Genomic DNA, 14050 nt, shown 5'->3' on the forward strand with positions numbered 1-14050 from the left:
TTTTGGGGTGAGAAGGGTTTTTATTCCCAGCAACTTCCATCCCACACCATCACCTTCCATCCCTGAACATCTGAATGGCTGGCATCTAGATCTGGACACCCATGGGCCGTGTCTGTGTGGGGGCTAAAACTAACATCCTCAGAGATTTTGGATCTAACCAAGAGGGGTGTACTTACCCATATTTTTAAGTCCCAGTGTAACTTAATATGGTGGTGTCTGTGTTTGTAATCTAGGAGGCAGAGACTGGCATATCTCTTGAAATGGGAAGTTCTGAGCAGCAGGGTGCTAAGTCAGATTGTCTGCATCACAGTTGGCATAAATATGGTGAGCCTATAGGAATGGGGCCCACCAGGCTTCCTAAGGAAAGGCAAACTGACCCAAATGAGAAACTGAGTTGGTTGTTGATTAGCAATAAGACTGGGAGTATGAGTAGCCCCTGCCCTTCCAGCCCAGGCTAGATAGAAAAAACCCATTTTTTTAAGTCCTGCTAGATGTCCCCAACACAATCCTGAAGCCAGGCTGACTCCTCTTGGGGAATGGGGTTTTGCCATCAAAGGAATTGGATAAAAAATCAGGGTCCTGCACTCTGCTAGGATGTGAAGCTCTTTTGTTCTGAATATTCAAACAGCCCTTTGTTACCTGCACTGAAGAGAAAGAGTGAGGTTGTCTGTGGGACATGACTGGAGTAGCCCAAAAGAACTGGGATTGACTTTCATCATTCTCCCGACACTTGGTGGGGGATTCACACTAAGAGTCTTTTATCTACACTCACATAGAAACTGAGCTCTTTGGCAGTTGGCAACGTCTTCCTCTTCCCACCCCTGAAATTTTCACATTTGTCTTGAGTTTTTATATTCCTTTGTAATGCATTTCCCCATTTCCTTTATTCTAAAGATATATATATATATAGATATAGATAAATATCTATATATAATTTATATTTATTTTTTTCCTTCAGTTTCTTGTTTTCTTCAGCACTGTCATGTGAAAAAGAATGTCTGGGCATGTTGGAGAAGGGGATGTGGAGGAATGATAATGAGACTGAGGGGGAGCCATCATGGAAGCAAAAAAAAATGAAGTGGAAATGTTTGTTTGGTTTTTTCCCCCCTAATTTAAAAATCTGGTTTGTGAGAGCAGCTATAGGAGCTGGACTTTCCCCTAACACAGGATCTTGGCATTTTGTAAGGTGAGTTTTCCCCTAACAGGGAAGACTGACAAAAAGTAATTGTTGTTTTATGTAGGGAATAACGAATTAGCCTCTAGCTTATGTAGGCCATGTGACCCTGGGCAAATCCCCAGGAGGGACTCAAAGACTAAAGTTACTGAGTGGGCACCTTTTTGTGTTGGTGGAGGGAATTTTCTCACCTGGAGTTCCCTATAGCTATGACATCACAGATCCATTCAAAAAAGAATTAGCAGGGCAGGTAGGCGGCACACCAGCTCTGGAGACAGGAGGACCTGAGTTCAAATGTGACTTCAGACACTGGACACTTACTAGCTGTGTGATGCTGGGCAAGTCACTTAACCCTGATTGCCTCACCAAAAATAAATAAATAAAAAGAAATAACCACTCTAATCATATTGACCTGTCAGCAGTTCATGGGTGATTTCATCTTCTGAGGATTCAAAAAGTCATTCCATGAGCCTACTTGAGTATGAGGTACTTCATGGGAAATCCAGTAATGGAAAGGGTATGAAGAGAAGGTTAGATGTGAAGGGGAGAGGATCTAGGAAAAGGAAAATGGAATGAATGGACTGGAAGAGGTAAGGGAAAAAATCAGAAAGCAAGTGGGGGAAAGAGGCAGAAATTCAAAAAACAAAGAGAATTCAGGATGTTTTAAGCAAATGGAAGAAAAAGAAGCCAAGAACCCTAGCACATTCTGGCCTATCTAGGGATCATCCATAGAAAGAGATTGAGAATAGGTTTTCCAAAAAATGTCAGTTGATGTATTTTTTTTCTTTTTGTGCTGTTTTGATTGTACCAAGTACAGTGTATGTTGTGCCCCCTTCCTCCCATAGAGGTCTGCCTCAGTGGGGACACCTAGAAAAATTGTCAGGTACTTGAGTTGCTGCAGATATATGGAGGAATTTGTGCGTGGTGCAAAGAGGATGCAGCTTTGTTAACAAACAGAAGTAAACAGGAGTCCTGGAAACTTTCTTGGCCCCAGTCCCTCTTCTAGGAGGCACCTGGGCAGGTCTGGTGGCTTTGCTTGTTTCCTTACTCTTCCCAGGTAACATCAGGTGCTACTTTCTCTGGGTTGGTGGCTGTTTGCACAGCTATTCAAAGGAGAAAGAGATGTTCTGAGATCAGAAAGGCCAAACACTAGTGTGCACACGCTCTCTCTCTCTTTCTCCCCTCCTCCTCCTCTTCTCTCTCTCCTCCCTTCTTTCTCTCTCCTCTCTTTCATATTCTCTCTCAACACCTGATTTAAAGGATCAAGTCTTGAGTAACACTTATTTAACGTTAAGTTGAGTGTAGGTGTCTTAATTTTTAAAATCAATTATTGAAGTCTTTTAAAAATACCTTTAAAAGTTGTCAGAATCAATGGTAATTAAGCCACTGCTTCATTCAGCCCAGTGGACCAACAAGTCTCATTGTCCAAACAGTGAACTTTGAGGCAACTGTGGAAGGGGTGTGTGTGTGTTTGAGAGAGAGAGAGAGATAAGGGAGGAGGGAAATGAAAGAGAAACCAGCTGCCATTTTATTTGTGATATTGCATCTTTTTCTTCTTCTTTTGGGTCAAGAGGTATGATCTTTTTGTTCAGTGGGGACTTATCTCCATGTCTACCTGAAGACTTTCCTTCCCACTCCTATATCCTCCAGGTCTATTTCATTTAGATGAAATTTTGGGGCAAAGACCAAAGGTTGCCATCCCAGATGGAAATGCCTAGGATCATAGTCTTAGGAGGGACCTTTGGAAGGCAGTCAGTCCAACCCCCTCATTTTACATATAAGGAAACTGAGGCACTAAAGAGAGGAAATGACTTGCCTAGGGTCAAACAACTAGTAAGTGTTAAAGGAAGTATGAAAAATTTCCCTGCTATCAGCCCTACAGTTTGATTAGCTTTTGTATGGAATCTGACAGAAAGCAGGCATTAAAGAGAGGGTAGTAAAGGCATGGAAAGAAGTCAACTTCTGTTGTTACTGGCTGGGTCCTATTTTTTTTCATGAGAATTAGAAAGTTCTGGGAAAAACAAATGGGACTTTACAATTTCCTGATGGAAAAGGTTTGAATGGTAAGATTTCTGTAGCCTCTCCCAGTTCCGGGTGCAGGACTCTGTGACTCTACTCCTTTCCATGCTGGATGCCTGTCAGGGAGCCAGGTGGGGATGTGAGAAGGCAGGAAGAAGTATCCTGCCCCTAAGTGCTTTATGTATATTACCAAATTTTGCCCTCACAACAACACCCTGTAGGGTAGATGCTATTATCAATCCCATTTTACAGATGAAGAAACAGGCCCAGAGAAGTTAAGAAGTTTATATTATAGAGGTCACAAAGCTAGTTAAGTATCTAAGCCAGTACTTGAACCCCGAGTTTCCTAATTCCAAATTCAACACTCTAGCCACAACCAGCTCAGCCACTCACCTTGATGAGTGATTCAGGAAAGTCATTTCTCTGGGCCTAACTTTCTTCCTCACTGAAAAAGCGGTGGGGGGGTTAGACTAGATCAACAAATCAGCAAGCATTTGTGCCAAGCACCATGTAAGAGGCTGGGAATGGATACAAAGACAAAAGTGAGACAGTTTCTACTCTTAAGGAGTTTACATTCTCATGGGAGAGGTTTATGTCAGTTTCTTCTTGAGAATTCCCTTTCCTCCCTTACTTCAGCATGAAGGCACCATTAGGTCCACCTGAAATCCTTCTGCCTGACTGGGACCTAACTGTCCCCCTGGTGGTTATAGAGTGAATGGGCACCATGAACATATCTCTCTGTCAGATGCCAGCCACCCCATCATTGAGCCCAGACATGGGCTGATGTCCCTGATTTTTGCCAGAGGTGGAATTGAGCCTGATAGAACAAGTAAAGGCACTCTCCTTTTTTTTCTGTAGTCACAGACCCTGCATTAGCAGGAAGCCTCGAAGAAGTCCATATTTGCATTTACCTTCTCTGAAGAAAATATATATCCAGTCAGTCTCTTTCAGGCTGTAAGAGATGAATGATGGGGGTCTTCTGCATGGCCTCCTTCCCCTTCCATTGCCAATCCCAGATGATCTTTGGGTCCTCTTCTGTTCTAACAGAGGCACTGTAGTATAGGGCTGGGCTTCATAATCTGGAGTCTAAGGACTGCTTGCCCCACCCCCCTCAATAGTGTCAAATCTATGGACTTGAATGGGAAAAAATTTACCTATTTCCGTTTTCTTTTAATGGAAGTTTCCTTCAATTATGAATGTAGGCAACAGATATTATTCTGAGGTCTATGGGCTTCACCAGACTGCCACTGGGGTCCAGGACAAATAGGTTAAGAACCTGGATAGAGAGCTGGCCTCAAATCCAGGGAGACTTGAGTACCTCTGACACTGTGGTCCTAGGTAAGTCATTTAACCTCATCAGTGCTGTAGGCTTGTGGTGTGAGACTTGGATAGAAACAGGAGCCACTAATTCATACATAAGGATTCCTTGCAGGCAGCAGTTTTAAAATATTATATATGTATATAATTTTTATTTTGTGAAATATTTTCCAATTACATTTTAATCTGGTTTGAGTCATACTTGGGAGTGTTGTGGACCATGGGCTTTGTGATTGACACCTCCGTTCTAGGCAGCAATCTTAGACTGTTCTGAGAAGATGCTGAACCTGCTTTGGGGAGGGAATTTCCTTACCTGGAAGTTCTTTATGTCAGTGCAGTTGAAATCAGAGGTCCAGTCCCTGTCCTTATCTGAACCAGTTCTAATAATTTTATGTGATTTTATAATTTCCTTTTCTTTTTACTCCCAGCCAAAGGTATACTTAAGTCACTTTGATATCAGTTGCCTTGGAAACAATATGAATCACGGCAAGTCTGTTTTTTTTTTCTTATAGATTGTGCATGTGTGACTTTTTTATAGCTTTAGAAGAAATTGGCACAGCTCTCTAAGGAATTAATGCAATTCTAGAGAGTTTCGGGTTGTGGCATATTGTGTATGCTAATGGACAGTGTTTTAACTTTGGCAGTCACTGTGCTGGGGTAAGCTAAGCCTCAAGGATTCCCAGGAGACTGATCGTTGCTCCTTTTAATGATGACACAAGTTAAATGAGCTGTTAACCAAGAATTAGTCAAGTCTCCTCCACTGTCTCACACCCTAGAGGCTTTTCCCCTGGCATGTGGTCTCATTGGCCCAATGATTCAGGAATCTCCTTGGAAAATGATAGGACTTCCTCCCAGAAGCCTTGAAGATGAATAGTTGGTACCCATGAAGGGTCTTTTGAAGAGTTTGTCAAGGAAGAAACAAAGGTAAAACTGAGTCAGTAGTCAAAAGAGAAGACCGGAAGGCAGAGGACTTGGGTTTATATGTGGGGCAGCCAGGTGGCGCCATAGTGCATAGTGTCAGGTTCCTGAGTTCAAATTTGACCTCAAGACACTAGCTGGCTGACCGTGGACAAGTCACTTCACCCTGTTTGCCTCAGTTTCCTCATCTGTCATATGAGCTAGAGAAGGAGATGGTCAACCACGTATGTCTCTTTGCCAAGAAAACCCCAAATGAGGTTATAAAGAGTCAGACATGACTGAAACATGACTGAACAACAACAAAAATCTGAGTTTATAGGATCATATATTCAGAGGTAGAAGGGACCTTAAGGGCCAGCTAAGTCTAAACCCCTCATTTTACACAAGGTCCCGCACATAGTAAGTTCCAAAGACAGGATTTGCACTCAAGTCCTCTGGCTCATCTCAATACTCTTTTCACTGGCTTTGTAAATTTTAAATTAGTCACTTCCTCTCTTGTCTTTTGAACTTTACGACTTCTAAGGCCCCTTCCCACTCTTAACTCCTATGATTTTAAATTGAGTTCAGTTCTTCATTGGTTTACATAAATCCTTGTTCCCAAAGCTATCTTGGATTCAAAGGGGAGGAGAAGGCTTTTTCCTTAAAACATACTTGGGAATTGTACTTTCTTCTGCCTTGCTGAGTAGAAAAGTGGTGGTTTCATTTCCTCTGCTGCCAAGATTTTCTGGGGGAAGGGTAGACCAAGGGAAACTTTCATGAGAGTTGCCTTAAAGTCAACTCAGCTCCTTTCCCATTCCCATTAGACCTCCTTCTGCACCTCCTGCACCCCCCCCCCAAAAAAAAAACCCAACAACTATGCTACCATTTTCCCCTAAATCAGCTCGTTTCTATTGCCATCACTAACACTTGGTCAGGCCAATTGGTTGAACATGGTGGCAACAGCAACAGGCAGGGTTATAGTGAGTTTCCCCCCAAGATGGCAGCAATAAATCTACGAGTTGTTAAAAGTACAGATACAAATGATGGTTGAGTTTGGAGAGAGTATTTTGGTGTTCTGGGATTGGATTTGGGGGGGATATTTTTTGGTACAGCAAAGTCCTCAAATAACAAGGTTTAAGTGGGTCATGAGTCAAAGAACTAGGAAAGATTGAGGGGATACTCTGTATCAGGGTTGTCTGGTATAATTGTGTCAAAGGTGAGAGTTTGTTACATCTAAGGTCTACAATAGCTAACTGTTTTGGAGCAGTAGGGACCATGTAAATGAGTTAACAATTCAAGGAACGCCCATCAACTGGGTTTTGGTGCTAAGTATCTCTTCCTTTCTCTGCCTTTTTCTCCTCAACCCTTGACATCTCTTTGGGAATCAGGACGCCTTCTGGGTAACTACTGTTGGTAGTTCACTTTGGGATGCATGAGTATTGATTCTGGTATCTAGCTGGGAGTCCAGAGTAGTAAAGGTAGTAGTGCTGAGAACAGCACCACTCAAGAATTGTTCCTGCTTTTACCAAACTTGAGAAAACTGGAAATAATATGGGTATAGGGCAGGACTCCCCCCAGAGGCCAGCCGGACAAAGGTCCCGATGGAGGTAGTCAGTATTCATGATCTTCCATTGGTGGATGGGTACACCAGTGGCCTGAGTCCTTAACCATAATGCCCAGTAATAGCCTGTCCTGATGGATTTGTGGCTGAACCACATCAGACTCCAGGGGAGTGAGAGAATAGAACAGAAGGATGCTACTGGTCAGATGGCCATTTTCCTATTCTCCAGCACTAATTGGCTTTGGGACACCCACTTCTTGAAATCAAACACTAAACTTACTGTGTGACCTTGGGCAAGTCACTTGTCTTTTCTGGACCTCCGCTGCCATTTCTGAAAAATGACCAGAGTGAATTACAGGAACCTTCCCACTCTGATGTTTCTGTGGTTACATAAATTAGCGGAGTGATGAAAATCCAGGCTTTAGATAAAGGGACAACACGGTGGGGAAGGGACCAAACATTCATCATACTTTTTCTTTGCCATCTCTCAGACCCAGGGGTGACTGGCTGCTGTTTAAGTGAGGAAGGTAGGGAGCTGGGGAATATCTAAAAGCAACTCTTGAGAGAAGCTTGTTTCTACAAAGCTGAGACCTGTAATGGAATGTGTCCACACTGTCCACACACAATGTGGTTTCCTACACCAAGGCTACTCTCCTATGTTAAACTTGTATGGAATTTGGAGTTTGGGTTTTTTCCCTTCAAAACTTAGATGTTCCCGAGACGGCTATAAGCCTTCGAGTCTCTCTCTAGCTCTGACTTTCCAGGGAGAAGGAGGTTACATTCCGAAGCTATCCGTGTTGTAATCACGGTATGCTTGAAATACCATTTGCACTTGAATGCATTTTCCTAGAAACTGCATTGTGGGACCCTTTAGGGTTTTTTGTTTGGGTTGTGTTGCCCAGGCCACATGGATCTCTTGTATGCACGTGTTAGGGGTCTTCTGGACGTGTGCCTTTCCCTCACTGTCTTGACTGTACAGAATTTTTCACGTTTACCTGTAATTTGGGGTACTTTTTTTTTTTACTCATTTGTCCTATGTCACCTGGCCCTGGCTCCCTTTCCCATGACCTGTAAATGTATAAATACGATGAACTGTATTTGAATTTCATGGACCATGAGGAGATGTAAAGAAAATATATAAATATTCATAGACCGGTCTATACATACTTCTCCAAAAGCTTCAGGCCCTTAAATGACTTCCCACTTGGCAATGAACATTTGATCATTTTGTACAGATTATTATTATTATTGTTATTTCGGAAAGATTAGGGGAACACAGAACTACTTAGCCCTTCTTTGACTGTCCTGCACATTTTATTTTAGAAGTATTGTATCTGAGAAAACAGTTACTCTTGTAAAACTACTGCCCATGGAATCCCAGTAACACACTTGAGGAAGGAACGGGGTTTGCAAATACTGCTGTCACATTACAGATTCCTGACTGGTTTTGTTGGGTTAGCTTCAAACAACTGCACAGGATTATTAGAAGAGGAACCGCTTCCAAGTCTTGTTGTTACCCTTGAAAACTAGGGTAAAGCAAGGGTAGCTGCCCGAGTATCACTGAGCAGGAGTCTAGCTCCTGTGAAGGTGGTGGTTTGGACCACTAAGTCAGAGTTTAATAGATCCTGCTCCATGCAGAAGGGATTTATCGAGTGCAATTTTAAATTTTTGATTAATTTTGATCAAGTAATTGTTCAAACCATGTGATTTTTAGGTAATTCGATGAAGAGACCCTCCCTGACAAACAGATGATCCCTTTTGTTCTAAGATGTGGGCAGCTAATAACCGCCTTTCCTCTGTGCCCAGTTTTCTCCTGTTCCCTCCTCCTGGAGCCCAGGAAAAGGGAAGAGATTTGGCCACCTATTGCAATGTGAAATTTACATATGTAGTCATCTAAAAAAGGTTAGAGTTAAAATTCTACCTTGAGCAAAATGGAGTTCACTGCAATGACCTTAATCTGGAAATTTGTCTCAAGCCATTGGGGTTGGAGATGATGCTGGGACTTCACAGTAAGACACCCCTGGGGCAGAGAGCCAGGTATACACTCTCCTCCTATCCCTGGGTTCCTCTGACAAGATCATGTAACCCAGAGGGGGAGGCGGGCAGGAATGGTGCTTCCTTCTCTCTGTGTCCCAGAATCTCTATAACCTCTGGCTGGATTTTGCTCTGAAAGGAAAGGGCTCTTGATGATATTGGGTGAGCCCCATCCAGGGAACTGTAATGTTGTATAGACAAAGGTGTAAATAAATGATTTGCTTTTCTTGCCTGACTCAGAGTGTCTCTTTAATATGGGGGGGGGGGGGTGTCTACAGCAAGAGGAGAAGGAAACCTCTAGTGTGAACCACTAACTTTCAAAAGAGAAAACAGCTGGAAAAATACTCAAATTCATTAATAACCAGAGATGCAAATTAAAACAAATTGGAGGTACTGCCCTGCTTATTAAATTGGTAAATAAATAAATAAATAAATGCATGGGAACTCAGTACTGGTAGAGAACTGATTGCTGATTTCCATTGCTCATGGAATCTTTTTAGATAACAGTCTAGCAGTTCACAGTAAAAGTTATGAAAAGGATTTATAGTCTTTGAACCAATGATTGCTTTGTTGGGACTATAGAAAACAAGACAAAAAACTTGTCAGTTCAAAGATTTTTATGACATCATTAGTTCTAGTCCCCTTCACTCCTAAAACAACAAATTAAAAAACCCTAGAAGCAATCTGATTATCCTAATAAAGAGAATGGCTAATAAATGGTGGTACATTCATGGTCCAATATTTTCATAACATCATCCATCCTAATTCTACAATATAAAAACAAACGAAGCAGTTCGAATGCCCCTCACTAGAGAAATAAGTAAATTGTGGCATATTGGTGGTCAAAGGGTTTTTTCATTCCGAATTCTTAAAAAAAGAACCAGAAGCAATCCAAATGCCCTTCAATAGGGGAATTATTTTTTTTTTTAAGTAATCAGGGTTAAGTAACTTGCTCAAAGTTACACGGCCAGTTATTTCTGGGTGTGCTGGTAAGTATCTGAGCCCAGATTTGATCCCCAGGTCATCCCGACACTGGAACCAGTGCTCTTACTTGCTGAGCCACCTGGCCGCCCCTCAATAGGGGGATTATTAAATAAATTGTGGTACATAAATATTTTGGTATATAATGCAATTAATATAATAAGGAATGAGGACTATATTATGAGAAGTGCAAAGCACAAGCAGAAGACTAGAGTATACACTACAGCCTTTATGAGTGGAAAAGAAAAAAGGAAATGGGTGAAGAAAGGATTTTTTTTTTTTTTGCTTTTTGGAGGAGGGAAGGCAGGACAATTGGGGCTAAGTGACTTGCCAGAGGTCCCATGGCTAGTAGGTATTAAGTGTCTGAGTTCAAATTTGAACTTAGGTTTTCCTGACTCCAGGGCTGGTGCTCTATTCACTGCGCCACCTAGCGGCCCCAGAAGAAAGAATTCTGATAGAGATTTAGAGTGGTGATGACGTTTGGACATTTCATGTGCTGAAATGGGGATTTATTTGAATCTAAGGATCTGCAGTACAATGCTGATGGGTCGGATGAGTTTTTTCATATTGTTTATGGGGATCGATCAACCTGTTCTTTTTTTTTGGTTCAACTTCTGTTCTTTATTTTAAATCATTTTTAGTTTTCAACATTCACTTCCCTAAGATTTTGAGTTCCAAATTTTCTCTCCCTCCCTTACCTCCACCCCAAGATGGCATGCAATCTGATACAGACTCTACATATACATTCATATTAAACATTTTCACATTAGTCATGTTGTAAAAAAGCATTAAAACCAATGGGAAGAACCATGAGAGATAAGAAACAAAACAAAAAGAGCAAATAGCCTGCTTCCATCTGCACTGAGACTCCATAGTTCTTTTTCTGGATGTGGACAGCATTTTCCCACTTCCGTTGTTGAAGTGATGATTCCACACCCCTTTGGGCCAGGGAACTCAACCCAACCAATCTTATGCCTTTGGGTAGCATGCCCAGTCCTGTTGGGACTACTGACAGGGATGGGTATAGGTTCTTTCTGGAATCATGGTAATCGTGCCCATCATTTAAGGTTTTATAACCATAGTAATATGTTTCTACAGATGTTTTAAGGATTTTTTACAAAAGATTTTGCAAAGTGTTTCCCTTGCAACAGCCCTGAGCTTGATAGTTACACATATTATAATGCCCATCTTAATTACACATGGAGAGCTGGACTTTGAGAGAAGTGTTGGAACTTGTCTAGAGTCAAATAATTAGTATTTGTAAATAATTAGTAGTAAATAGGTAGACTTGGGGCACTTTGGTGGCCCAGAAGGGAGAGAGCTGGATTTGGAGTCAGGAAGACATGAGTTAGCCACTTTCCTGGGTAAATCACCCTCACCTCTCTGTCCTCAGTTTCCTCATTTGTAAAAGGTGTTGGATTTGAGAGGCCTTCAAGGTCCTTTCTAGCGCTAAATCTACAGTCTCAGTAATGTCTTTCCTACTATAGCAAGGTACTGTTCAGTTGAGCATAGCACAGGACCTTTTTTGGACCCAATAATCTAGTCTTAGCTCCACAATTAGTCTGAATAAACATATTTATTGTGAGAGGCAACTTAGGGAATGCATTGAGAACTGATCTCAGAGTCAGGAAAGACCTTGGTTCTAGTTCTGTCTCTTGATATCAACTGCCTGCATGACCCTCCCCCCATCCCTCACAAATCCCTTCTCTCTGAGTCTTTAGTCACTCTCTAAGACTATAAGCTGGAGAGAAGGTTCTGACCTACATTGGTAGAGAGAGTTTGTTCCTTGTGAGGATTCTATGCCGATGAAATCACAGGTCTGGCCTAAAACAAAATACAAAATATTTTTAATTCCTTGAAATTGAAGATGGATTTAATTTTTGGTATTATTTATTATAACTAGACCTTTTACTTAACCTTACTTTTGTCCTCAGGAGTGGAGTTTCAAATACGTATTTGTCTATCTACATCCAGTTTTCTCTTTTCCCATTGGCCCCACATAGGACAGGGACCTATTTAGGATGCCCACTGGGAAGATCTGGGTGCTAGACTTACATTGAAAGGAATGCCAACCTTGATTCAATGATATAATCCAGTGAATAATTCAATTAAATTTCTTTCCACCACTAGCAATGCTACTTACTATCTGTGTAATAATTCCTGTGTGACCTGAAGCCCCTTGGCCTTCAGTTTTCTCCTCTGTAAATTGAAGAGCAGCTAGATAGCACCATAATGCATAGAAGGCTGGACTTAGAGTCAGGAAGACTCAGTCTCCTGAGTTCAAATCTGGCCTCAGATACTAGCTGTGTGACCCTGGGCAAGTCACTTAACTTTTACCTCAGTTTACCTCAGTTTTCTCATCTGTCAAATAAGCTGGAAATGGCAAACCACTCCAGTATCTTTGCCAAGAAAACTCCAAATGGGGTCCTGAAGAGTTGTACCTGACTGAACAACAACAAAATGAAGGGGTTGGAGAAGTTGATCTATAAGGGTTCATTTCAGCTCTCACCTGTGATCATAGAGCATCCTTTGGCTATTCCCAGGTCCAGCCTATTTGTTTTGGGTAATTTTTCTATTTGTAACCCAAGCCCCCATCCAATATTTTATTCTATTGCTAGTCTATATTGATGAAAGTCCAATAGCAAAAGCACTTAAGGCACAAAACTGTAAACAAGGAATCAAGAGGTTAAACATTCTCTAAACCCATACACAAAGAGTAACAATCTCTTATACTTCCAGGGGAGTAATGTAACTGCCATTTTGATCCCTATACCTCCCCAAGAGTGGGCGGGCACAGTCACTTAAGTCATCCTATTGGGGGATGCTTACAATATGGCGCTATCTCCCTTTTGAAGTGCCTTTCCTGGGATTCCTGGGGGGTAGAGTGGAGAATGACTGAAAGGCTTCTTGGTCCTGAAGTCATTGTGATCCATACAAAGTATTCAGATTCAAAGGCTCTACTACTCCATAGTTGGTTTCTCTCTCTCCCTTCCCACCCCAACTTCAGTTCCATATCTACATCCTCTGACTCCTGTCTATTCTGCTGATTTTTAAACTTTCTATCTTATATGGTACTCGCCACCAATCAGAGTTTTTCACTGACTGGTGCTGTTGCCACACTGTAGTCATATATACAGCCCAAGTCAATATAATCTGCCAAAGGCATAGATCAGACCAGGTCACTCCTGTACTCCAGAACTACCTGGTGCTCCCTCTTGTCTATAAGATAAAATATAAGCCCAGATTGGTTTTTAAGGTCTTCCACAATCTGACTCTAACCTACCTTTTTAGACATTTCACATAACTCCACTTAGTTTTTAAGTAACAACCAAAGTAGAGAGCTGTTCTCCAAATGCAGCACCCCATCTCCCTTCTTGGTACTCAAAATGGGCTCCCTTATGAGACTCAGGTATGCTATCCCCCTCTCCTCAAGCTTCCCTTATCTTCCCGGTGGTAAGTACTTTCTTTCGTCATGTTACCTTGAATTCGAAGACTTATGTTTGGGCTGTACTTCTCCCTTAAGCTCTTTGAGGGTGGGGACTATGTTGTATTTGCCTAGGTAGTTTCAGCACCTAGGACAGGGCATGGCCCATTATCAATCAATAAGCATTTATTAAACACTTTATGCTAAGCACCAGTGGGGATGTAAAGAAAGGCAAAAATAATCATAGAATCTTGGATTTAAGTCTGGAAGGAAAGTGAGAGGCCATTTCTTTCATCGTGCAGCTGTGGAACCAGAGGCCCAAAGTGCCACACAACCAGCATGTTTCAAAGGTAGGACTTGAACCCAGATCTTACCGCCCAGCTCTGAATCCACTAGGTCACACTCTCTCAGTTGGGGGTTAATGAATTTTCCTGATGAAATTGTGGAACAATGATATTCTATCCTTTTTTCTCTAGGGAAATTCTAAGCAAATGCTGTGCTCACTGAAGGATTGAACCAAAATTGTTAAATGTTCACCTGCATGTAAACTTGGACTGTGTGCTAATAATTATCAATAATAATTGACATTTATGTAGCACTCTTCATATTTTAAATTTAATTTTAAAATAAACTTTATGCTAAA

The sequence above is a fragment of the Petaurus breviceps genome, unplaced genomic scaffold, assembly GCF_028583685.1.
Source record: "Petaurus breviceps papuanus isolate PSGF00001 unplaced genomic scaffold, PetGlider_PUasm1.0 186, whole genome shotgun sequence".
Classification (NCBI taxonomy): Eukaryota; Metazoa; Chordata; class Mammalia; order Diprotodontia; family Petauridae; genus Petaurus; species Petaurus breviceps.